This window comes from Dendrobates tinctorius, unplaced genomic scaffold, assembly GCF_039654945.1.
Source record: "Dendrobates tinctorius isolate UK_male_01 unplaced genomic scaffold, ASM3965494v1 ptg000001l, whole genome shotgun sequence".
Taxonomy (NCBI): domain Eukaryota; kingdom Metazoa; phylum Chordata; class Amphibia; order Anura; family Dendrobatidae; genus Dendrobates; species Dendrobates tinctorius.
Window position 1 is genome coordinate 4,318,870 of NW_027361669.1, and position 24,200 is coordinate 4,343,069.

General features: G+C 46.7%; 1 protein-coding gene across 2 annotated transcripts in view; it reads left to right on the forward strand.

The window, feature by feature from the left end:
* Positions 1–4,143: 4,143 nt before the first annotated feature.
* The window catches only part of AFF4 (ALF transcription elongation factor 4), a 127,236-nt gene continuing 107,179 nt past the window's right edge, over positions 4,144–24,200 (forward strand). For both annotated transcript variants that reach the window (XM_073548940.1, XM_073549622.1), the window contains exon 1: positions 4,144–4,435. The gene's annotated coding sequence lies outside the window, so the exon portion shown is untranslated. The remainder of the gene's footprint in view (positions 4,436–24,200) is intronic.

Consider the following 24,200-nt stretch of genomic DNA (forward strand, 5'->3'; position numbering starts at 1 on the left):
GCGGCACCAATTCGGGAGCGGTGCCGCCAGATACCTCCACAGATGTACCAAGAGGTAAAGGGGATGCTGTCGCAGATGTTGAGGAAGGGGGTGATGCGTGAGAGTCAAAGCCCGTGGGCTGTCCCCATAGTCTTGGTGAGGAAGAAGGACAGGTCCCTACGTTTCTGTGTGAACTACTGCCGGCTCAACGCTTGCACAGTGCGAGAATCGTATCCACTGCCAAGGATAGAGGAGTCCCTGTCGGCGCTAGGGAATGCCAGGTACATTTCCATGTTAGATCTGACCAGCGGTTACTGTACTGGCATGTACCAATGTCTGAATGAGATCGAGCCAAGACAGCTTTCATCCTTCCGATGGGATTGTATGAGTACGACCGCATGCCCTTCGGCCTAGCCAATGCCCCAGGAACGTTTCAACACCTCATGGAGAGATGTCTGGGAGACCTGAACTTTGAAGCCACTCTGATCTACTTGGACGATATCATCGTCTTTGCCCCCACCTTTGAAGAACATCTGCAGAGGCTGGAGCAGGTTCTGAGTCGTCTACAGAGGTACGGGTTGAAAGTGAAGCCCCAGAAGTGTCACCTCTTCCGGACTGAGATTGAATACTTTGGAGCACGTTGTTTCTCAGGAGAAGATTGCTGCGGTACAAGAGTGGCCGACCCCAAAAACTGTGAAAGATGTGCATGCATTCTTGGGACTCACCGGATACTTTCAACACTTCGTAAAAGACTTTACCCGCCTTGCAAATCCTCTTCTGCAGCTGTTGAGGGGAGTACCCTTGTGTGCCAAAAACAGGAACATACAGTGGGGAAAGTGTTAGGAAGAAGCGTTCCTAGCCTTGAATCAGGCTTTGACCGAGGCCCCTGTGCTGGCTAATGCTAACTTCTCGCAGCTGTTCATCTTACTGATGGGAGTTTACAGGGGTTCAGAGCAGTGCTCTCCTAGATGCAGGACGGAAATGAGTGTGTCATAGCCTACGCCAGTCGGTCTTTACATTACTCGGAGAAAAATCCAGAAAACTACAGTTCATTCAAGCTGGAGCTGTTGGCGTTGGTGTGGGTGATGACTGAGAAGTTTGCGAAGTATCTGGCTGGCTCAGAAGTTCATGTTCTTGTACCAGGACGGTGCCACTGTTGTACAGAGTGATGGTAAGTTAGCTACACTCGTCATCTTCATGGCTTCTGACTCTGATCTGCCAGCCATTATTGATATCAGACTTGGTTGTATATTTCTATTGTTTGCGCATGGCGGTGTGTCGGGCCAGGAGATGCTCTGTGAATATGTATGTATGTGCACAGGTTGAGAATTGGGCTCAGAAATTTGTTGAGCGGATTCTGCATTTCTTGCCAGAAAACGCATATAGAAATCTGCCTTTTTTTTGCGGATTTTGTGCGTTTTTTGTGCGGAAAGGCATGCGTTTTTACCCGTGCGGATTTCATTAATTCAATGAGTGTAAAACGCATGCGGATCCGCAAAAAGAATTGACATGCTGTGGAAAATAATCCGCTGCGGATTCCATATGGAATTTTCCGCAGCATGTGCACAGCAATTTTTTTTCTCATTGAATAACATGGTTTGGTCTCACACTTGCGGACCTGCAGCAAATCTGCAAGGAAAATCCGCTGCGGATCCGCAAGAAATCTGCAACATGTGCACATACCCTAACGCATTGGTTTTTCTTTTATCTTCCTCACTAGATGTAAAGTCAGCATAAAGGGTCTCTGGGTTTTCTCTAATTGTGGCAGTTTTTATGGCTTTCCTTGCATGAGTGTGCTTCTGCCCTTCAGGGTATGTGATCTCTATTATCTCTGACCCCCTGCTGGCTTGTGTCCTGTACAGTATAATGCACTCAGCATAGGACTTCACACAGTATAATGCATAGGCTGCTATAGAGTACAACACACTCCTCATAGGTCTCCATCCAGTATACTCCACTACCCATAGGCCTCCTTATAGTATAATGCACTCCCCATAGGCCTCCTTACAGAATTATGCACTCCCCATAGGTCTCCATAAAGTATAATACACTCCTCATAGGCCTCCGTTTAGTATAATGCACTCCCCATAGGCCTCCATACAGTATAATGTACTCCCCATAGGCATCTTGGTCCTAATACATGCAATCAGCTTTTGCACTCAGGGCTATTGTCACCACTCGGTACCACCGGGCAAGTGCCAGGGCCCTGGACAAATGAGGAGACCCACTAGCCATTGGCAAGGGTGGGTCAAGGGCTTGCTGACTCCAGCAAATACTTCAGCTGGATGTGCATCCTTGGACGCACATTCAGCTGAAATATATTGCTGCGCATAGTCCCATCAAGTCTGTGCGCAGCAATACATGTTGCTTGCTAATCAGAGACCAGCAGCTGACGTCAGCGTGCACGTGACCGGGGGCGTATGGCAGTGGTATCATGCACTCTCGTCACTTGCACACTGAAGTCAGCTGTTGGCTTTAGAAGGGGATGCTGAGCAGCGGTGGAATGGATGGGAGTTGATGTTTCTTTTTTTTTAATCAGTGAGTACACGGTGGCCATATTACTGAATGGATGACTATGGACTGTGCATTATACTACATGGAAGAGTATGGGCTGTCCATTATACTATATGGATGACTATGGGCTGTGCGTTATACTACATTGTTAACTATGGGCTGCGCATTATACTATACGAAGGAATAAGGGCTGTGAATTATACTACATGGGTGACTATGGGCTGTGCATTATACAGAATATGGAGCAGCATTATGCTATATAAAGGACTATAGGCCCTGTATTATATTATATGAAAGACTGCGGGCTGTGTATTATACTATATGATGTATACAGGCTATGTTTTATACTAATATAGAGGACTATGGGCTGTGCATTATATATGGAGGTCCATTATACTATATGGAGGAATACTGAGGATTATGGGGATGCATTATATTATATGGTGGAATATAGGGAGTGCATTATACTATATGGATGACTTTGGGCTGTGTATTATATTATGGAGATTATGGGCTGTGCATTATATTATATGAAGTATATGGGCTGTGTATTATACTAATATGGAGGACTATGGACTGTGCATTATATATGGAGATGCATTATACTATATGGGGGAATATGGAGGACTATGGGGATGCATTATATTTTATGGATGAATATTATGCATTATACTCTATAGAGGACTATGGGCTGTGTATTATATTATAGAGGACTATGGACAGTGTATTATACTATATGGGGGTGCATTAAACTGTATGGAGGACTATGGGCTGTGCATTATACTATATGGAGGACTATGGGGAGTGCACTATGCTATATGATGGACTATGGGGAGTACATTATACTACATTATATGTATGGTATTGTAGAATTTACCGTAAATATCACTCATGTAATGTAAGAAGTGAAATCTTTGGCATTGTACTATACCTATATTTCTCTGCCGTGCCTGTGCATCATGACTCCTGGTACGTGTTTAAGCACTGGGACTCTTTCGCCTGGAGCCGACCCTGCCTGCACTCCTCCGCCATGCATACAAGCGCACAGCCATCACTCTGCAGTTTGTGGACGTGTTTAGCCTGTTTCTTTAATACAGTCGTATGAACCTGGCTTAATGTGATTTTCCACTTCCAGTAAAGTGAACCCCAAATATGCACTTGTGATGTCATGTCGCAGCGCGCATCACCGCTGCAGACAATCATTGAACTCAGAGGCCCAGGCCGTCCACCTTATGTCGTCTCATTTCCTGCCCCCAAAACTAAAAGGTTAATAAATTAGATAGAAACTTATATGGAAAGGACATTACACAACACTGGGGTCTCCTGCAAAGGCCACGTCCTGTACAGTAGTAACGTGTAATACATTGTTGTACCACGAGGTGGCGTAAACACCATGCCCCAGCTGCATCAAAAGCTTAAGCAACCAAACTATCAGTTAATTGTAATTTTATTACACATTTTGCACGAATACTTTAGGTTACGTTACAGTACAGATAAAAAAAAAATAGAAACAAAATCGGGACTGCTAGTTACCACCAACAATATGGCTACGTAACAGCGACTCGTGTAGCTGGCCAGTGGCCACTGCACCAGTGCGCATGCGCTCATCTACGTAGCCTGAACCCTGGCGCCAAGGCGGTACGAGGCAGTCTCGCCCAAGGTATCCAGAAGCGCCGCCCGTGGCGCGTCACGTGACTGCATGGGAGCCCCTCCCAATGGTCACAGAGATAGACGCCGAGACCGGGAGACGCAGAGCTACCGGAGAGGGAACGAGTGCTCGCGGCCTCACACACAGGAGACGCCCGAAACCCTGGTGAGCGCGCAGAGACATGGGCCAGGCCGCAAGAGGGGCACCCGAGGCTCGGAGCAGCCGCTGAGGACAGTGGAGGAGGAGGGAAGACTGTGTGCTGTGGCAGCGGCCGGCCCAGAGGCCTCCCAGGAGGTGAGCAGCCCCCCAGTCCGCCGCCGCGCCCCTCCCCCAGCCCCTGTGTTTATGTATTGTCATGTGTGACCCCGTCACCTCCAGCCACACATGTGTGCTCTGATGTCACATGACCAGGATGGCTGCTGCAGAACCTCTTGTAGCAGGAGGTGTTTGGGATTGGATGAGCCCTTATTGTTCTCCCCTCAGTGAGGTGACGAAGGCCTTCTGGGCCCTGGTGGGGATGGACTTCTCAGGCCTGGCCAGTGCTGGGCTGCCTGTGCCCACCTCCCCCAGACCCTATATCAGGCCCTGGCACCACCGCTGTCCAGGTGTGACATCCTCCAGCTTCTCTTGTGTGCGCTTTAATTAACCCTTCTGACTCCACTGCGTTTTGACAGGAGATCACATAAGTGTGTCCATCAGAGGGGCTGCAGCCCCCCGCCCCGTAGCTTCTCATCGAGCCCTAACGGCTCTTTTGTGATGATAAAGTGGTCCGCAGCGGCGGCCCCCAGCTGTGGGTGAATGAAGCCCCCATTACCAGTGGCAGGCTGGCACGGGTTGCGCTTTTCCGCCTGGCCTCCTCTCTGAAATCCATGTCTTTCTGCCTTTTGTGTGCTCCCGGGAACAACCTAGCGGTGTCTGCGGTGATGATCGGCCTGTGATGGGCTAAATCTCCAGTAATTGACGTCAGGGCTTTGTTCCTCCACTTCAGTCCAGTGAGCATGTCTGTGGCATCACCGATGGGGAGGGGGGGACGCTGTGCTAGAGATGCTGGCGTGCGAGTACTGATTGTATCACTGTGCATGTCGCGGCCGTCCGTTCTGTCCTATCGCGGCCCCCTTTTTTCTGATCTTGGCTGGCGATTTGGGAAGGGTTTGCTTTTGTGGGTGTCAGGTGTAAGAGCTGCGGCACTGTCATCCCTTCTCCTCATACACGTGCCTTGCCTTCGTTTTAGTCGGATTTTTTTTTATTAAGAAGCGTCTGTGATTTAAATTTGTATGTTTCAATAGAAATGTAACGGTAGGACGTTCTAATAGGAGTAGATGTGTTCTGGATGGCATCTGTCACCCATAGGCTCCACTGCTAGAGAAATAAGGGCTATGATGCCTCTGTAGCATGGGTGCAGCACCTATGGTCCGGGGACCACATTGGCCCTCGGCATTTCTGTGCCAGCCTCACTTTGTGATCACAGACATGTTGGACTGTGTCTAGTGGCTGCTCATATTTACTCACCATTGTAGAGAGTAGAGGAGTGTCAGGGAGCAATATAGGGATGGGTAACTATTAATGGTGCACTGTGTGGTCATGGCTGAGGTGAGAAGGGGCCATGCCTGTGCGCTGTCCTAATTTATGGGAGAAGATAAAAATCAACGCTATCAGCATCTTTCATAAACTACAATGGAGAAAGGAGAATCCATGTTTCTTTTTCCTGGCTCGTGAGCTCCCACTCTGTCCTCTTATTAGTTGGGAGTCCTAAAAAGGGATTTGGCAACATTAAGATATATTGTGGTGATTTCTGATATTTTGCTGTAGCCCGTGGGGTTGGAACAATGTGGCTCTTAGAGCAAAGAAAAGTTGTGTGCTCCTTTATAGAATAGAAGTGACATTTACCTGCCAAGATCTTGGTCTATGGATCGGCCTAGCGCTGTGTGTAAAGAGCCTAGCTATGCGTCAGGACTCGAGACCCTAATCTGCTTAGAATGGCAAATCAGTGGGAATTGCCTGTACCGCCATGGGTACTACGGCACTACATATTTGTCATCAGCAACTTATTAGTTGACATTGCAGATATTTATTGTGGATTACACCCAATTCAGTTTTAAGTCAAAGGCCAATTAGAGAGCGTCAGTGCACCCTTCGTGTGGTTTCAGACCACCATTATGCTTTCCCAATTTGCATTTTGGAGACTCCTCACACACACACTTCTGTTTGACAGTATTCTCTCTTGCCCAGAGCGAGCTCTGCCTAAGCTTGGCCCACTTGTCTGGGCACACTGACACTGCCTGAGCCTGGTCACGTACAAAGTGCACCACATTTTAAAAAAGACATCAACAAACTGGAGCAAGTTCAGAAAAGAGCGACCAGAATGGTGACCGGTCTGCAAACCCTGTCTTATGAGGAAAGGTTGCAGGATTTGGGAATGTTTAGTTTGCAAAAGAGAAGACTGAGAGGAGACTTAATAGCTGTCTACAAATATCTAAAGGGATGTCACATTGTAGAAGGATCAACTTTATTCTCATTTGCACAAGGAAAGACTAGAAGCAATGGGATGAAACTGAATGGGAGGAGACACAGATTAAATATTAGAAAAAACTTTTTGACAGTTAGAGTGATCAATGAGTGGAACAGGCTGCCACGAGAAGTAGTGAGTTCTCCTTCAATGGAAGTCTTCAAACAGAGGCTGGACAGACATCTGACTGGGATGATTTAGCGAATCCTGCTTTGAGCAGGGGGTTGGACCAGATGGCCCAGGAGGTCCCTTCCAACTCTACGATTCTATGATTCTATAAAGTGTGGACAAGCCCAATCTCCTCATTGGAAGCCAGTCCGAATTGGCAGAGTTGCAGTGAGATCTGAAAGAGCAGTCTGAGCCAATGATGACACCTGTTTTCTCAACAAAATAACCTCTGTTACTGTGCCTTATCAGTTTTTTCTTTTTAAACCTAAAAAGGGTTTTTTTGGTTGGGACCATCCTTATTAGCAATGTGCCATTAAGTAAAATCAGCTCCTGCTCTGGCGGTCGTCTTATTTTGCAAAGGCCACCATTGTAGGTGATGTGTGGCTGTCTGTACGTGTCAGGTGGTCACTGGGTTTTCAGGATGTTGTCTATAGATGGATATAATGGTATGATGTAGAAGACTTCAATTTCTAAAAATAAAGTCAAGTAGGTATTCTCTTTTCTGATAGTCATGTATTTTCCGAGGACTTGTCATAAATGTCTGATGAATGCACTCCCAACCTTTGGGGTAGTGGAGAGATGGGATGGCATGTGCTTCTCTCTCCATTGACGTCTAAGGCTTAGCACGTTACTCTAATAATAATAATAATAATAATAATAATCTTTATATAGCGCCAACATATTCCGCAGCGCTTTACAGTTGAACAGTTTCAAACACAACAGTCATAAGTAACAACGTTAACAATACAATAATTAAAGCGTTTTTTAGAATTCCTCCAGTGGACAAGAAGGTTCCACAAAAGTGGAGACATTTTCCTAGGATATACCATCACTTTCTGATTGATGGGGTCCAACAGCTGTGATAGTGGAGGTGTCGCAGCACTGTTGAATGTGGTCACTCGAATGGGACTGTTTTACATTTCTCTGGCTTATTGACAGTCGCTGCACTCTGATCTCTGCTGATCAATGATGTCCTAGTGCTGGGCAATATTTAAACCCTTTTTTTAACTAAAATGTAATTTGAGTACTTTTTTGTAATTGGGTTGATTAACCCATTTTGCTGCCTTCATGGACAAATAAGCACATAGGTCCTGCCGTTACAAGATGTCTGGGTAGTTGAGTCTTCATATGGTGCTCTCTGTTTCTTTGTATATATCAGTCGCAGTGAGAGCTCTGAGCTGGAGTGAAGATCCTGGAGCGCTTGTAGGGAAAGCAAACGGAATGTATGTGACCCCGGTAGCCATCTCTGCTTTAGTTTCTTCTCTAAACAAGGGTATATAGAGACGAGACCAAACTACTGCAATGACTGCTACATAGAAAAAGACTGCGCACGCACTCTGCTCCCCAATGCCCTCATGGTTGGGAGATCCGTACTCCAGACATGGTGCACGCATTACTTGGAGTACTTTTTAAAGTTCCCTAACATCTGTTTCATCCATAAGCACAGCTAAATGGGTTAATCAACACTGATACAAAAAGTTTTTAAATTATATTTGTAGTTATAAAAAAAAAGAAATAAGTTTACTCTTTTGAGGCAGTTATTTTTCATGATACATTCATTGTAAATGTAAAAAAAAAAAATTACTGAGGATCTGATAAACATTTTAAGGAAGAGTGGTGGGACTACACTAGCCATTGCGGTCATGAGCACCCTTTACAGAACGTGAAGATGGCATGAGCCACTGAGCCTATTGATTGGCTGCAGTGCTGTTGACGTGACGTCAGCACTGCATACAAGCACTGACTGGGGCAGCACCTGAGAGTCCGGGCGTGTAAGGCCTCGCTCACACTTCCGTTTTTTAAAATCCGTCCAAATCCGTTGTTTTCTGTTAAACGGATCCGCCATTTTTTTGGAGGATCCTTCCATTAGCGGTTACTGCGGATCCGTAAAAAAAAGGGATCCGTTTGCGGTAAAACTGAAACGGATTCGTTTTTTAACACAAAAACTGATGCAAAAAAACGGATGACGGATGCCAGAAAACGGATGTGTGAAACAGGGCTTAGAGAAGACGAACTGAGCATTGCTACCATAGTTTATAGGCCCAGAGTGTTCTGACATTTTTCTTAAGGTAGTAAACCCCCCACTGTTCAGAATACCTTCCCGTAGGCATCCTCATGAATCATTAAAGAGCTCTTTTAGGAAATCCTGAGCTATACTGTATTTTATTTCACGTTTCCAGTAAGATAATGGGTTTAAGGCTAGAATCATGCATGGCATATTTTAATAATGTTTCTATGTCATAGCAGTGGCTTATTTAGGCTAGGTTCACATTGCATTAATGCAGACCGTTCAACTCATAGCGTTGACGGACTGCATTAACGCTACTGTCATTTTGTGATCGCGTTTAGTGATCACGCTAGCGCAGCTTCCCTGTCTGTGCTAGCGGTGACAGACCCCCGAATGCTGCAGCCCGCGTCCAAGGGTCCGTCACAGAATGGCGGCACATCGCGAACGCATGCCGATTATGGCATGTGTTAGCGATGCGCTACATAATGGTGATCTATGGATGCGCTAACGCATCCGTTACATAGCGTTAGTGCTGCTATGTAACGGATGCTGTCAGCGGATTGCCATTAGCGCAATGTGAACCCAGCCTTATATGTTTGGGCAAATGAGTTCAAACCGCCCTATCCTCCAACGTTTGTTTTAGAAGGCAGGAGGTCTTCCCTAAACATTGTCTGGTCATCCAAACCTGATAAAATCGTTTGGTTTGGCAGACTTTTATCCAATGTTTCTAGGGGACCTTACCTGAAACCTGTCGCTAGAAAAAAGTTATTAACCTGATGATGTGGGGTTAATCTGCAGGTTACTAGTGTTCCGGCATCGTGCGGCCACTGGCACTTAGAGCCATGCTGCCATACAGTCACAGGAGATGGCAGTGGCACGGGTTTTGTCACCGCTCTGTATATAGGGAGCAGCGGCTGTAATCGCACCCTACACTGAGCGGTGACTGAAATTGTGACTGAGCGCCAAACGCTGCTCAGAGGAATAAAGTTAAATTCATCCCGACAGCGGGGCTCTAAAACCCCCGTCACACATAGCGATCTCCCTAGCGAGATCGCCGCTGAGTCACAAGTTTTGTGACGCAACAGCGATCTCACCAGCGAGATCGCTGTGTGTGAAATTTCTCAGCGACCGGCCCCCTTGCCGGGTATCGCTGATTGTCCTGGAATGGCCTGGACATTTTTTTGATCGCTGGTCTCCCGCTGGCCAGCACGCATCGCTGCGGGAGACCAGCGATCAGCAAGCTGCCGCTGGTAACTAAGGTAAACATCGGGATTTTAAGCGGCGCGCAGCGCTTAGAAACCCTCTGTGTACCTTAGTTACCAGGGCGCTGGTGCAGGGAGCTGGTAACCAAGGTACACATTGGGTTTCTAAGTGCTGCACGCCGCTTAGAAACCCGATGTGTGCCTTGGTTACCAGCTCTCTGCACCAGCGCCCTGGTAACTAAGGTACACAGTGGGTAACTAGAAGACGTGCGTCGCTTGTTACCCACGTGTCACTGGTGCTGATCGCTGGTGAAGCTGCCTGTTTGGCAGCTCACCAGCTATCCTAACAAGGTAATATCGTTGTCGGGATCGCTGGTGCGTCACTATGTGTGACGGGGCCCTAAGTGCAGTCGCCCGGCAGGTTCAGAAGGTTATTAACCTGCAGATTAACCCCATATCTGCAGAATACTAGCATTTTTCACGTGACCGATTCCCTTTAAGACTAATTTGGCTATGATCACATTAGACATTAAAGTCTATAGGAAATGGACCTATTAATTGGGTATCAGTTCATTTCCATTTGAAAAGGATGTTTTTTGCTTACTGGATCCATTTCAAATGAAAGAAAAATGGATGGCTATGGAATGAATCAGTCTTCCATAGACTTCAATGTTAACAAAATGGATCTAGTTGAAACTTTTTTTTTCAGCTGCTAAATGTCTGCAAAACCGTTTTTTCCTCAGCAGGTTGTTGCTGAATCTGTTCTACCATGATTTCTGGACATGTGAACATAGCCTCAATATGTCTGTAGTACTCTAGTTTTTGTTTTGTTTCTGTTTTCACAAATCTTTTTGTGAAAAATACAATTGGCAAGATTTTCTTTTAAGTCATGAAGAAAGTAAATATTTCCATTAAACTAGGTCATGTCAAAAATGGCAAATTGTAAGTAAGTCCCAATGCTTTTTGGTTTACCTTAAAAGTGGTTTATAGAAGTGTTGTTCTTTGCAAGCCAGTTTCTAGTGTTTGCAGCAGGCAGTAACTTCCAGTGACCTGTTAGGCTATGTGCACACGCTGTGGTTTTTGCTGCGCTTCCGCTGCGGATCTGCAGCAGTTCTGCAGACAGTGTACAGTAACATGTTATCCTATGGGATTTACAATCTGCTGTGCACATGCTGAGGATTTTTAACTGCGGAAAAGCTGCGGTTTTGAATCCGCAGAAAGAATTGACATGTCACTTCTTTTCTGCGGATTCTGCTGCGGTTTACCATCTCCTCCATTGTAGAGATTATAAACCGCAGGTCATTTTAACTGCGGTTTTGCCTGCAGTTCCGCAGATAAAAAATCCGCAGACCAATCCACAGCGTGTGCACTTAGCCTAAATAGGCCAGTGACAGATAAGTGGCCAGTGACATGGCTAATGTATTGCACTGGATCTTGCTCATCACAAGGGGGGTATGTATTAGATTTCAAAGACCATGAGTCAGATAGTCTGGAAATCTGTTGCTGGCACCTGCAGAAGTCGGCAAAGGTTATTTTGGCTGGCTCCTGAATTCAATAGTAAATCTGACCATCCTTGATTACTTGTCAGCATGTTGTAAAAGGGTGTTAGTGTTGCAGGTAGTCAAGAGAAACATTTAGGCTGTGTTCCCACGTTGCTTTTTTTTTAAGCGTTTCTGCAGCGTTTGTGCCGGCTCAGATGCTGCAGAATCGCTTAAAAGAAGCTTCACATTAATTTGCATGCGTCTTTGGCTTTTTGTGCCAATGCATGTGTTTTTAAATGCTTAGGAATCGCTTAGCAGCGAAAAACACAGCATGCTCATTAATTTCCGCATTGCTGAGCGTTTTTAGCCTTTTCCAATGTTCCCAGAAAACGCGCGTCTTTTGTGCAAAAAAAGCGCAAGAAACGCGCGGAAATAAAACGTGCGTTTTCTGGGAAGGGGATCAGTCTCATGAGCGTTTAAAAACGCTAACGTGGACACAGCCTTAAAAGTATTGGTCGGAATTTTAGGGTACTCTTTTTGCACATATATATTTTTTCTTTAAAAGGTAACTATTCTTTCAAGTAACTTTTCAGAATAAGGCTGGTTTCACATTAGCGCTTTTGTGCGCAGCGCATCGTGCGCACCCGTGCGCATGCGCACTGCGCACCTATACTTAACATGACGTGCGCATGGTCTTGCGCATACTTGCGTTTTCGTGCGCATGCGTTTTTTTGTCTTTTGCGCCAGGCGCGCCAGACGCAACATGTTGCATTTTTGGTTCCGCCCTGTCTCGTCAAAAAAACGCATGCGCACGCTTGCGCACGGAATGCGCAAAAACACCACATTGGAGCCTATGGGAACGCATGCGTGCGCATGGTCTTGCGCACGCTTGCGTTTTTTTGCGCATGCGTTTTTGAGTTAAACAAGTCTAGAATGTTCTCTAGACAATGGAAAAAAGTCACACTTAAAAACGCATGCGCATAAAAAACGCCAACGCATGCAAAAAACGCATGTAAAACGCAAACAACGCTGCGTTTTTTTTACACATCAGCGTGCGCATGACGTTAAAAAAACGCGCGTTTGTTTTGCGTTTTTCTTTGCGTTTTTTATGCGCCCGATGCGCTGCGCAAAAAAACGCTAATGTGAAACTAGCCTAAGCTGTCGTGTGTGTTTGCGTGTCCGTTTGTTTGTGTTAAGGAAGAATACTTTTTCCCCCCACTTCATACATGTGTTATTGGATCATTTTCCTCGTTTAAAAAAAGCCAACAAATATTTTGACTCATTTGCGTTGGGGTATGTTCTTATCACAATTTATCCACTCATTGGTGCTAAAGTCTGACACATGGGAAATTCGGTAGGGCAGCACTGTGTCTCCGTGGTTAGAACTGCAGCTTTGCAGCTCTGGGTTCTTGGGTTCAAATCCAACCAAGGACAGCATCTGCAAGGAGTTCTTATTTCTGTGATCCAGGACACAACATAAACAATTTGAAAGTTGTCATATTAAAATGCAATATTAAATCACAAAAAACATAGCAGGGTTTGGGAATACTATCTTATTTTAGAGTCTTTGATAGCTTTCACACAGGACTAAATCTGTAAGGAGCATTTTGTGACTCAATACAGAATCTGCTCCAGAGACAGTGAAGGCACCAGGCCTCTGATCTTACATGGCTTTAAATGTTCATTTACTATACTTTATAATACTATGCCTGAGGAAGGGACCTAAGAGGTCTCGAAAGCTTGCTTTGTAACATCATTTTATTTTATTTATTATTAATTATAGCGCCATTTATTCCATGGCGCTTTACTTGTGAGGAGGGGTATACATAATAAAAAACAAGTACAATAATCTTAATCAATACAAGTCACGACTGGTACAGGAGGAGAGAGGACCCTCACAATGTATAAGGGATGGGTGAGGATACAATAGGTGAGGGCAGAGCTGGTCGTGCAGCGGTTTGCTGGATTGGTGGTTACTGCAGGTTGTAAGCTTGTCGGAAGAGGTAGGTCATCAGGTTCTTTTTGAAGGTTTCAACGGTAGGCCAGAGTCTGATATGTTGGGTTACACAGTTCCAGAGGAGGGGGATGCGCGGGAGAAATTTTGTATGCGATTGTGGGAAGAAGAGATAAGAGGGGAGTAGAGAAGGAGATCTTGTAAGGATCGGAGGTTGCATGCTGGTAGGTACTGGGAGACGAGGTCACAGATGTCTGGAGGAGACATGTTGTGGATGGATCCAGGGTTTTGAACTGGAGTCTTTGGGTAATTGGGAGCCAGTGAGTGGATTGACAGAGGGGAGAGGTCAGGGAATAGCCGGGGGGGGGGGGGGGGGGGGATAGGTGGATTAGTTGGGAAGCAGAGTTTAAGACGAGTTCTCGTCTCGACTATTGTAACTCTCTTCTAATCGGTCTCCCTCTTACCATACTCTCCCCTCTCCAATCTGTCTTGAATGCTGCAGCCAGGATCATATTCCTCACCAATCGTTACACCGATGCCTCTACCTTGTGCCAGTCATTACACTGGCTACCCATCCACTCCAGAATTCAGTATAAACTTATTACCCTCACTCACAAAGCCCTCCATAGCTCAGCACCACCTTACATCTCCTCCATTGTTTCAGTATACCACCCTACCCGCGCCCTCCGTTCTGCTGATGACCTGAGGTTAGCATACTCAATAGTCAGAACCTCCCACTCCCGTCTCCAAGACTTTACACGTGCCGCGCCAATTCTTTGGAATGCACTTCCCAGGTCAATACGATTAGTCTCCAATCCTCACAATTTTAAGCGTGCCCTGAAAACGCATTTATTCAGACTGGCCTATCGCCTCAACACATTAACCTAATCTATCCCTGTGTGGCACAGCCAAAAGTTTTACCATAACCAGATTTCCCGCATCATGTTCCCACATGCTTTATGCATCCATTAGCCCTCTGTGTTTGTACTGTTACACACTTAATATTATGGCTGGTCCATACAATCAGGGCAACTGTTACCACCCACCTTTCGTGTCTACCTCTTTCCTCATAGACTGTAAGCTTGCGAGCAGGGCCCTCTTTCCTCTTGGTATTTGTTATAATCTACTGTATGTGATTATTGTTATGCTGTAATGTCTATTGTCTGTACAAATCCCCTCTGAAATGTAAAGTGCTGCGGAATATGTTGGCGCTATAAAAATAAAATTTATTATTATATAAGATAGATTGGAGGGGAGGCCACACAGCAGGAGGTTGCAGTAGTCAAAACGGGAGATGATGAGGGCATGCACTAATTTTTGCATATTCTAGGTTGAGGAATGTATGGATCTGGTAGATATTTTTGAGTTGAAGTCAGCAGGAGGTGGAAAGGGCTTGGATGTGTGGTTTGAAGTAGAGCTCAGAGTCAAGGATTACACCGAGGCAGCAAGCTTGTGGGACTGGGGACAGTGAGCAGCCATTTACTTTAATGGATAAGTTTTTTGGGAGCGTCAAGTGAGATGGGGGAAAGATGATGAATTCTGTTTTGTCTATGTTAAGTTTTAGAAATCTAGCGGAGAAGAAGGATGAAACAGCGGACAGACATTGTGGGATTTTGGTTAGTAAGGAGGTGATAACTGGTCCAGAGATGTAGATCTGTGTGTCATCAGCATAGAGGTGATACTGAAAGCCGTGAGATTCTATGAGCTGTCCCAGTCTGAAGGTGTAAATGGAGAAGAGCAGGGGCCCTAGGACTGAACCTTGGGGCACTCCGACAGATAGGGGGTGAGGTGAGGAGGTGGTGTGTAAGTGGGAGACACTGAATGTCCAATCTTCTGGGTATGATGCAATCCAAGATAGGACCAAGTTTGTGATGCCAAGAGATGAGGGTCTGTAGTAATAGTGAGTAGTCCACTGTGTCACAGGCAGAGGACAGGTCCAGGAGAAGGAGAACAGAGTAGTGTCACTTGGCTTTGGCAGTCAGCAGGTCATTATTGACTTTAGGTAGGGCAGTTTCAGTAGAGTGATGCGGTCGAAGAGGGAGCAGGAAAAGAGGTGAGAGGACATTTTGAAATAGACATGTTGTTCCAGTAGTTTTGAAGCAAAGGAGAGAAGTGATATGGGGCAATAGTTAGATACAGAGGATGGGTCAAGAGAGGACTTTTTGAGGATAGGTGTGATTGAGGAATGGTTTGAAGCATGAGGGGAAATCACCAGTTATTGACAAGTTGAATAGATGGGTTGTGAGCCCTTGCGGGCAGGGTCCCCTCTCCTTATGTACTTGTGTGTCCCTTGTCTTACACTTGTATATTACTCTTGTATATATTACACTCTATTTCCCCTTTTCACATGTAAAGCGCCATGGAATAAATGGCGCTATATAAATGCATAATAATAATAATGGGTTAGAGTTGGGATGAAGTGGGATGGGATCGGGTCAAGTGCACAGGTGGTGAGATTTTTTTCTCGAGAGTAGAGCGGAAAGTTGGTTTATAATGGTGGAGAAGCTGGATTTGTAGAAGGAGGGCTGAGTAGTTAGGAATAGGGGTTGTAGGCCAAAGCTTTCTCTGTTATCAATCTTCTATTTGAAGAATGAGGCAAAGTCTTCAGCTGAGATGCGTGGAGAGGGAGGAGGTGCTGGGGAGCGGAGGAGAGAATTGAAGGCATTGAATAGCTGTTTAGAGTTGTGAGACAGGGAGGAGATGAGAAGTAGGTTTGTTTTGCTGCAGCAAGTGTGGCTTTGAAAGTAGTGAGGGACTGTTTGAATGCGGTGAAGTCCTCGTTGGAGTGTGATCTTTTCCATCTCCTCTCAGCAACCCCAGAAGCCAGCCTCAGTTCTTTGGTCAGGCTGGTGTGCCAGGTTTGTCTGTTTGTTTTGGGAGCTTTGGTATGTGTGAGAGGGGTGACCGAATCAAGAGCTGCAGCTATTGTGTTATACGCAGCGACGTTCGAATTGTGTAAAGAACTTATGTTTGTAAGAAGGAAAAGGGATTCAGAAAGTGAGTGTAGAACAATGTGTTTGAGATTTCTGTGAGGGTGTGCAAGTTTGTTGGGTGGGGATTGTGGACCTGGAAAGGAGAGGGAAGAGAATGTAAGCAGGTTATGGTCAGAAAGAGGTAGAGGTGAATTAGAGAGGTTATATAGGGAGCAGAGGCGGGTGAAGATGAGGTCCAGTGTGTTGCCATCTTTGTGAGTGGCTGCAGAAGAGCGAGGCCAAAGGAGGAAGTGAGAGAAGTTTAGTGGCAGCTGAGAGAGAATTGTCTATGGGGATGTTGATGTCACCCATGATGATAGTGGGGTTGTCAGCGGACAGGAAATAAAGTAGCCAGGTGGTGAAGTGGTCAAAGAAGGTGGTGGCTGGCCCTGGGGGTGGTAAATGACAGCCAGTTGGAGGTTGGTGGGGGAGTATATGCGCACAGAGTGCACCTCAAAGGAGGGGTGGGTAACAGAGGGTGGCAGTGGGATTGGAGTGAAGGAGCAGTTTCTTACAGGAGAAAATTAACTCCTCCACCATGCTTGCTGCTGGGACGGGGTGTGTATGAAAGGTGGAATCCACCATATGAAAGTGCAGCTGGAGAGGCTGTGTCAGAGGGGGTGAGCCAGGTTTCGGTGATAGCGAGGAAGGAAAGTTTGAGTAATGAAAAGATCATGGATGTAGGAAAGTTTGTTGCAGACAGAGCGAGCGTTCCACAGAGCTCCTGTTAGTGGGACTGGGGAAGCAGGGGCTGGGTGAATAGGGTATAAGGTTAGAGAGGTTATGGGAAGTTGTGATAGATCGTGGATGGGAGGTAGAAATGACTGTGGAGATGTGGTGAGGAGGGCCTGGATTTGGAGAGATATCACCAGTAGTGATCAGTGAATGTGCTCGCACTACTCTTTACTCGCCCGAGTATCATGGTACTCGGCGAGAACTGAGCATTTCCGGTATTACTCAGCGGGAACTCTGTCTCCAACCAGTTTTTTGGTGGACTTTACAGACCCAATCACGATGCAGGGATTGTCTGCCAGGCAATGAAACACCGCAGCCATCTTTGGTCGTGCAGTGATTGGCTGGCCACACAGCATCATCAGGGGTATAAGAGACCGGACACTGCCCTGATCGGGGCATTCAGCTCCAGATTTAGATAGTGTAGGGAGAGCTGCTGCCGAGATAGGGTCAGAATTGGGGATTTATTAGCCAGTGTGGGGTCTACCATCGTAAACTGCTCAAATCCAGATAAACCAAAAGTCCTTCTAAGGACTAATTCCGGAGTATATAGGTTCCAGTGTTCGGTAGGCAGGGTAGTGTACGTCGCTCTATACACATCAGTGCAAGGCCTGCAGGCACTTTATGTGTGTATAGATCATTGCATACATCAAGAGGGTCCATTCCCTTTCTGTGTTCTGCTGCTGCTACCTGTAGGATATATTGGCCGTATATAGCTAGCCCCAGGTGTAATTGGCATACAGGCCACACATTTTTCTGTGTGGTATCTCTGTGCCAGCTAATATCTGTGTGCTCAAAGTTTGGCCAGTTTACGGCGGTTTTCTTTTTTTGTTCTGGGTGTCACTGTACTTATATACAGCAGTATTTAGCCGAAAAAAAGGAAAAAAAAAACACATTTGTCGTAGTGGTATCGCCATGCCAGCAGATATCTATGCGTGCTCAAAGTTTGGCCAGTCTAGGCCGGTTTTCCTTTTTTTGTCCTGGGTGTCACAGTACTGACATACAGTACTGACATACAGCACTAGTTAGCCCAAAAATAAAACAGGGCACACATTTGTCGTAGTGGTATCGCCTTGCCAGCTGATATCTGTGCGTGCTCAAAGTTTGCCCAGTTTAGGCCAAAACATTGTATTTTTTTGCAGTCTGTTAACGTACTTATTAAATCTGGTAAGGCAAAAAATATTTTTACCTAAAGTCCAGATAGGTAAAAGTGTGGTTTTCAAGCACACGTATCACATACAAGTTGCCTCCCAAATCACCCTTTTGTAGTGAACGTGTATAAGATTCTAGTCCATTTACAATGGGCAAGATGTGTGGCAAGGGACGGGGAAGTGGATGTGATGGTGATGGTGCAGGCCGAGGCCGTGGGCAAGCTGAAATTGGCCCACCAAAAACACCCACATCTTCTCGCTGGACCTTAGTGTCCGAAGTTCTAGGGGACTGCGGCAAGACAGCACTATTGAAGCCCGAGCAGTGTGAAAAGGTTGTTGGTTGGATAGCGGATAATACTTCCAGTTACTTATCCACCACCACCAGCACCCTGTTTTCAACGTGGTCAAGTCACAGTAGCCGTGAATCTGGACCACATATTCCTGACCCTGTTCCTTCTTCCTCCCACCAGGCTGAGTGCCCTGAGACAACTGATCCCACACTCGGACACTCCAAAGAGCTGTTCAGTTTTCCATTTGGAGATTCTTGCCTCTCCGGTCCACTTGAATCGGGGCAAGATGATATTCCATGTAGCGATGCACAAATCTTTGAGCAGCCACGGTCACAAGAGGTGGACGATGATGACACAATTGCCGGAAAGTCAGGAGGGAGGACCAGGGTGGGGAAGGGGAAGATGAGGTGGTGGATGATGTAGTAACAGACTCATCCTGGCAGGAGGACATGCAGAGCGAGGACAGCAGCACACAAGGGGAGGTAGGCTTCGCACCACTTCAGGCAGGAAGAAGCAGTGTGGTGGCTTCAGACAGAAGGCATACAACCGTTCCCCGTAACACCAACCTGACGGAAGTTGCCAGTCCAACTGTTAGGTCTTCCCGAGTCTGGTTATTTTTTAAAGACTCTGCCGATAACCCCAAACAGGCCATTTCCAACACCTGTCATGCCAGCATCAGCAGGGGTAGCAAAACTACCAGCCTTACAACCACCAGCATGATAAGGCACATGGCAGCAAAGCACCTAACTGTGGGCCCAACCTCATGCTGCAGGAACAGTCTGCGGGTGACACCACAGCTTCTTCCAGTGCTGTTCGTGCAAGCCAATCCTCTGTCCACGGTGCATGCGAAGATACCGCCTGCCCTGCACCTGCCGTTGACCACAGTCAAATAGCACCATCATCAAGGGCGTCCACGTCCTTGTTCCAGCGCAGCCTTCAGTTGTCCATACCCCAGTCATTGGAACGTAAGCGTAAATACGCAGCCAACGCCCCACAGGCTATAGTACTCTATTTTCATATTTCTCGTCTGCTTGCGGTCGAAATGTTGCCTTTTAGACTCGTGGAGACGGAAGCTTTCCGCAACCTGATGGCGACAGCCGTCCCAAGGTACTTTGTCCCCAGCCGCCACTATTTCTCCCACATTACACAAGCACATGTCTCACAACATTACCCGTGCCCTCAACAATGCAGTTACTGGGAAAGTACACTTAACCATGGACAAGTTCTTGTGGCCAGGGATGGTACATCTCACTGACGGCACACGGAGTTAAAATAGTGGAAGCCGGGACCCAGTCAGACCTTGGGATGGAACACGTCCTCCCGATGCCAAGGATTGCGGGCCCTTCGTCAATCAGGGTTGCCCCCACTGTGTACAGCTCCTACACCACCACCTCCTCCTCCTCTTCAGCCTCCATGTCCGAAATGAGCACATCCGTCACAAGCTGGAAGCACTACCAAAGCAAAGCTGCAACAGGCTGTGCTGAAGCTAATTTGCTTAGGTGACAAACCGCACAATGCTGAAGAGTTGTTGACCGCTCTGAAAGAGCAGGTAGATGTGTCGTTGACACCGCTGAATCTCCAGCCAGGCATGGCTGTGTGTGACAATGCCAGGAACCTGGTGGTGGCTTTTATGCGAGGCGAACTGACACACGTACCATGCCTGGCCCATGTGCTGAACCTCGTTCAACGTTTTCTAAAAAGCTATCCAGAGCTGCCGGATCGGCTGGTTAAAGTATGCCACCTGTGTGTACATTTTAGAAAGTCAGCTACAGCTTCAGCCGCCCTTGCCATGCTTAAGCAGCGATTGCAGATTCCGGATCACCGACTGGTGTGTGATGTCCCCACGCATTGGAACTCTACACTGCATATGATAGAAAGGATGTGAGTAGAAGAATACCAGCATCAACAGATTTGACTACACACATAAGACCTCAGGAGTGGACAGGGATGTCAGACATATGTAGTATCCTCCAAAGCTTTGAAGAGTCCACCAAGATGGCGAGTGGCGATGACGCCATAATTAGCATCACCATCCCGCTCATCTGCATTCTGAAAAGCTCTGCTCACAATGAAAGAGTATGCATTGCAGGCGGAGCACGAGGACATGGATCAAGGAACCATACAGGGTGATTACACATAGCCCGGCTTTGTGTCATCACAACGTGGATTGGTTGACAATGAGGAAGAGGAGGAGGAAGAGCAGGAGCTACTTTCATGTGCTATAGACGGGACTACAACCACAACTGTCATACCGTCTGTTCAGCGTGGATGGCCTGAGGACAGAGAAGAAGAGGAGAAGGACCACACCTTGGTCAGTCGTCCTGTTGATGAGAACACGGAAAGCTTGTCTGTTAGTAGTCTTGCACGCAAGGCTGACTTTGTTGCGCTGCCTTTCCCGTGACCCTCATATTGTCAAAATATTGGGTACCAGTCATTACTGGCTAGTGACACTTTTAGACCCATAGTACAAGGATAACTTTCAATCTCTTGTTCCAGAGGCAGACAGGTGTACCAAAATGATGCAGTACCATAGGGCCATTGTTGCAGAATTATTAAAAAAAAATTCCCATCTCAAAACACTCGCGGCAGAGAACAGTTCGTTGGCCAACCAACCAAGCCGGACAGGCAAGACAGACACACGTCCACTCCAGCAGAGGCATGGGAACACTGGCAAAGTTATGGGACAGTTTTTTAAGACCCTCTCATTGCCCTGGCAGTGAGTCGCGGGGTAATCCCACAAGGAATGCAATCTTCTCTAAGATGCTGAGGGAGAACCTTGCTGACTGTACCAACGTCCTCCGTGATTCCTCTGTGCCTTTTAATTATTGGGTATCCAAGCTGGACACGTGGCATGAGCTGGCTCTCTATGCCTTGTAGGTCCTGGCCTGCGCTGCCGCTAGTGTTTTGTCCGAGCGGGATTTTAGTGCTGCTGGTGGCATTATCACAGATAAGAGCATTCGCTTTTCTATGGAAAATGCAGACAGGCTGACTCTTATAAAAATGAACAAGGGATGGATTGGGCCTGACTTCTTGACACCACCAAATGATGACAGCGAAGCATAAACTCCAATGTAGTGTTTTTTTGGGAGGTGTATTCCCATGAACCTCTTCACAACCAAACATGGATATACGCTTCCTGATTTTGGCTATTTGGTGTCCTCCTCCTCCTCCTCATTCTCACTGTCCACCACCACTTCAACACCAGGGTGAATGTGTTCAGTCATGCTCCGGCCACTCTGTTTTGCAAGGGTGTTAAGATGCCCGTCACCAAAATACAAAAAATATTTACACCCCAAAGGGGAAATGTTTGCAAGCTCATACACTAAGTGTATGGACATTCCAAGTCTTGGAGACCTGCTCCTTGAAATTGTGCCTATTTTTTAATCAGGCCTTCCTCCAAGTCTCATCATCCACCGCCACTAGATCAGAAGAGTTTGTGTTCTGTGCAGCTGCAGCCAGTGTCTAATTATTAACAAAGGTGGGTGGTAAGGCTGTGCGTAAAATACTTGTTCTGAAAAATTTTGAGGTGTACCCCAAAGGGGAAATGTTTGCCAGCCCATACACTAGGTTATAGACATTCCAAGTCTAGGAGACCTGCTCCTAGAAATTGTGCCTATTTTTTAATCAGGCCTTCCTCCAAGTCTCATCATCCACCGCCAATAGATCACCAGCGTTAACGTGTTCCGTGCTGCTACAGCCAGTGTCAAAATCCTAATGGGTGGGTTTTTTTTGCTGGGCGTTAAATACTTGTTAAAAGGTTGAGATGTACCCCACAGGGGAAAATGTTAGTCAGCCCAAAACATTGTGTATGGCCATTACAAGACTAGGAGACCCGCTCCTTTTTAATGGGACATTTTTTGTTAAGAGGACCTCCTACATGTTTTGTCTAAGGGGGGATTGGGGTTCTTGAGGTGCATATGACTTGGTAGCAGGGCAGGCCTTGCTGTCAATGCATAAGAAAACAGAATGGGAGTACAAAATGAATAATGTTAAGTGGATTTTCCTGTGCCCGTTCAGTATGTGGGTTCAAAGGCTTATTGGGGTGCATATGACTTGTTAGAAGGGCAGGCCTTGCATTCAATGCAACATTTTTTTATGGGAGCCATCATGGACATCTTGTGAAAGGAGTATTTGGGTGTGTTGTAATTCTTGGCAGCCCATCCACTCACTGCATTGGCAATAACAGTTTGGGACAGTGGTCCCCAACCGTTTTTGCACCAGGGATCGGCTTCAAGCAAGACCATTCTTCCATGGCCTGGCAGGGCGGGGATGGAGGTGTGACAGGGGCGGGGATTTGGTCATAAGGGGGCAGGGCTATGGGCGCGGTTGTAGTTTATCAGTGCATACTTATCATTTAATTATAAACTTTATAATGTGACTCAACTCACCATAGGTTTTGAATGAGTGGGAGCAACTGGCTTGTTTCTCTGTTTCAGTGGGAGCACTGGTCTACTTCTACTGATGACCGTCACTGCTAATGATGATTGGAACCTACAACGAAATGGAGCATTGAGCACTTAAGAAAAATTGTACTGGAGTTCTGTACATGCTGATTATTTTCTAATCATCAGAAAATGTATGTGTGGTTCCCCCCATCCTGTCCAGCTCTGTGTGGCTCCCCTGTTGTATGTATGGCTCCCCTATCCCATCCTTGTAAACATGGCTCTGCTCCCATCCTTGTATACATGGCTGTGCGCCCACTCTCCCATCCTGTATGCATGGCTCCCCTGTCCCATCCTGTATGCATGGCTCCGCTCCCACCCCTCCCTCCCTTGTATATATGGCTCTGCTTCCACTCTCCCTCCCTTGTATTTATGGCTCCACTCCCACTCTCCCTTGAATATATTCTTCCGCTCCCACTCTCCTTCTCTTGTATTTATGGCTCCGCTCCCACTCTCCCTTCCATGTATATATGGCTCCGCTCCCACCCCCCCTCCCTTGTATATATTGCTCCCACTCTCCCTCCCTTGTATATATTGCTCCCACTCTCCCTCCCTTGTATATATTGCTCCCACTCTCCCTCCCTTGTATATATTGCTCCCACTCTCCCTCCCTTGTATATATTGCTCCCACTCTCCCTCCCTTGTATATATTGCTCCCACTCTCCCTCCCTTGTATATATTGCTCCCACTCTCCCTCCCTTGTGTGTATATATGGCTCCGCTCCCACTCTCCCTCCCTTGTGTGTATATATGGCTCCGCTCCCACTCTCCCTCCCTTGTGTGTATATATGGCTCCGCTCCCACTCTCCCTCCCTTGTGTGTATATATGGCTCTGCTCCCACTCTCCCTCCCTTGTGTGTATATATGGCTCTGCTCCCACTCTCCCATGTATTTATGGCTCTGCTTCCACTCTCCCTCCCATGTATTTATGGCTCTGCTTCCACTCTCCCTCCCATGTATTTATGGCTCTGCTTCCACTCTCCCTCCCATGTAATAATAATATAATAATAATCTTTATTTTTATATAGCGCTAACATATTCCGCAGCGCTTTACAGTTTGCACACATTTTAATCACTGTCCCTGATGGGGCTCACAATCTAAATTCCCTATCAGTATGTCTTTGGAGTGTGGGAGGAAACCGGAGTACCCGGAG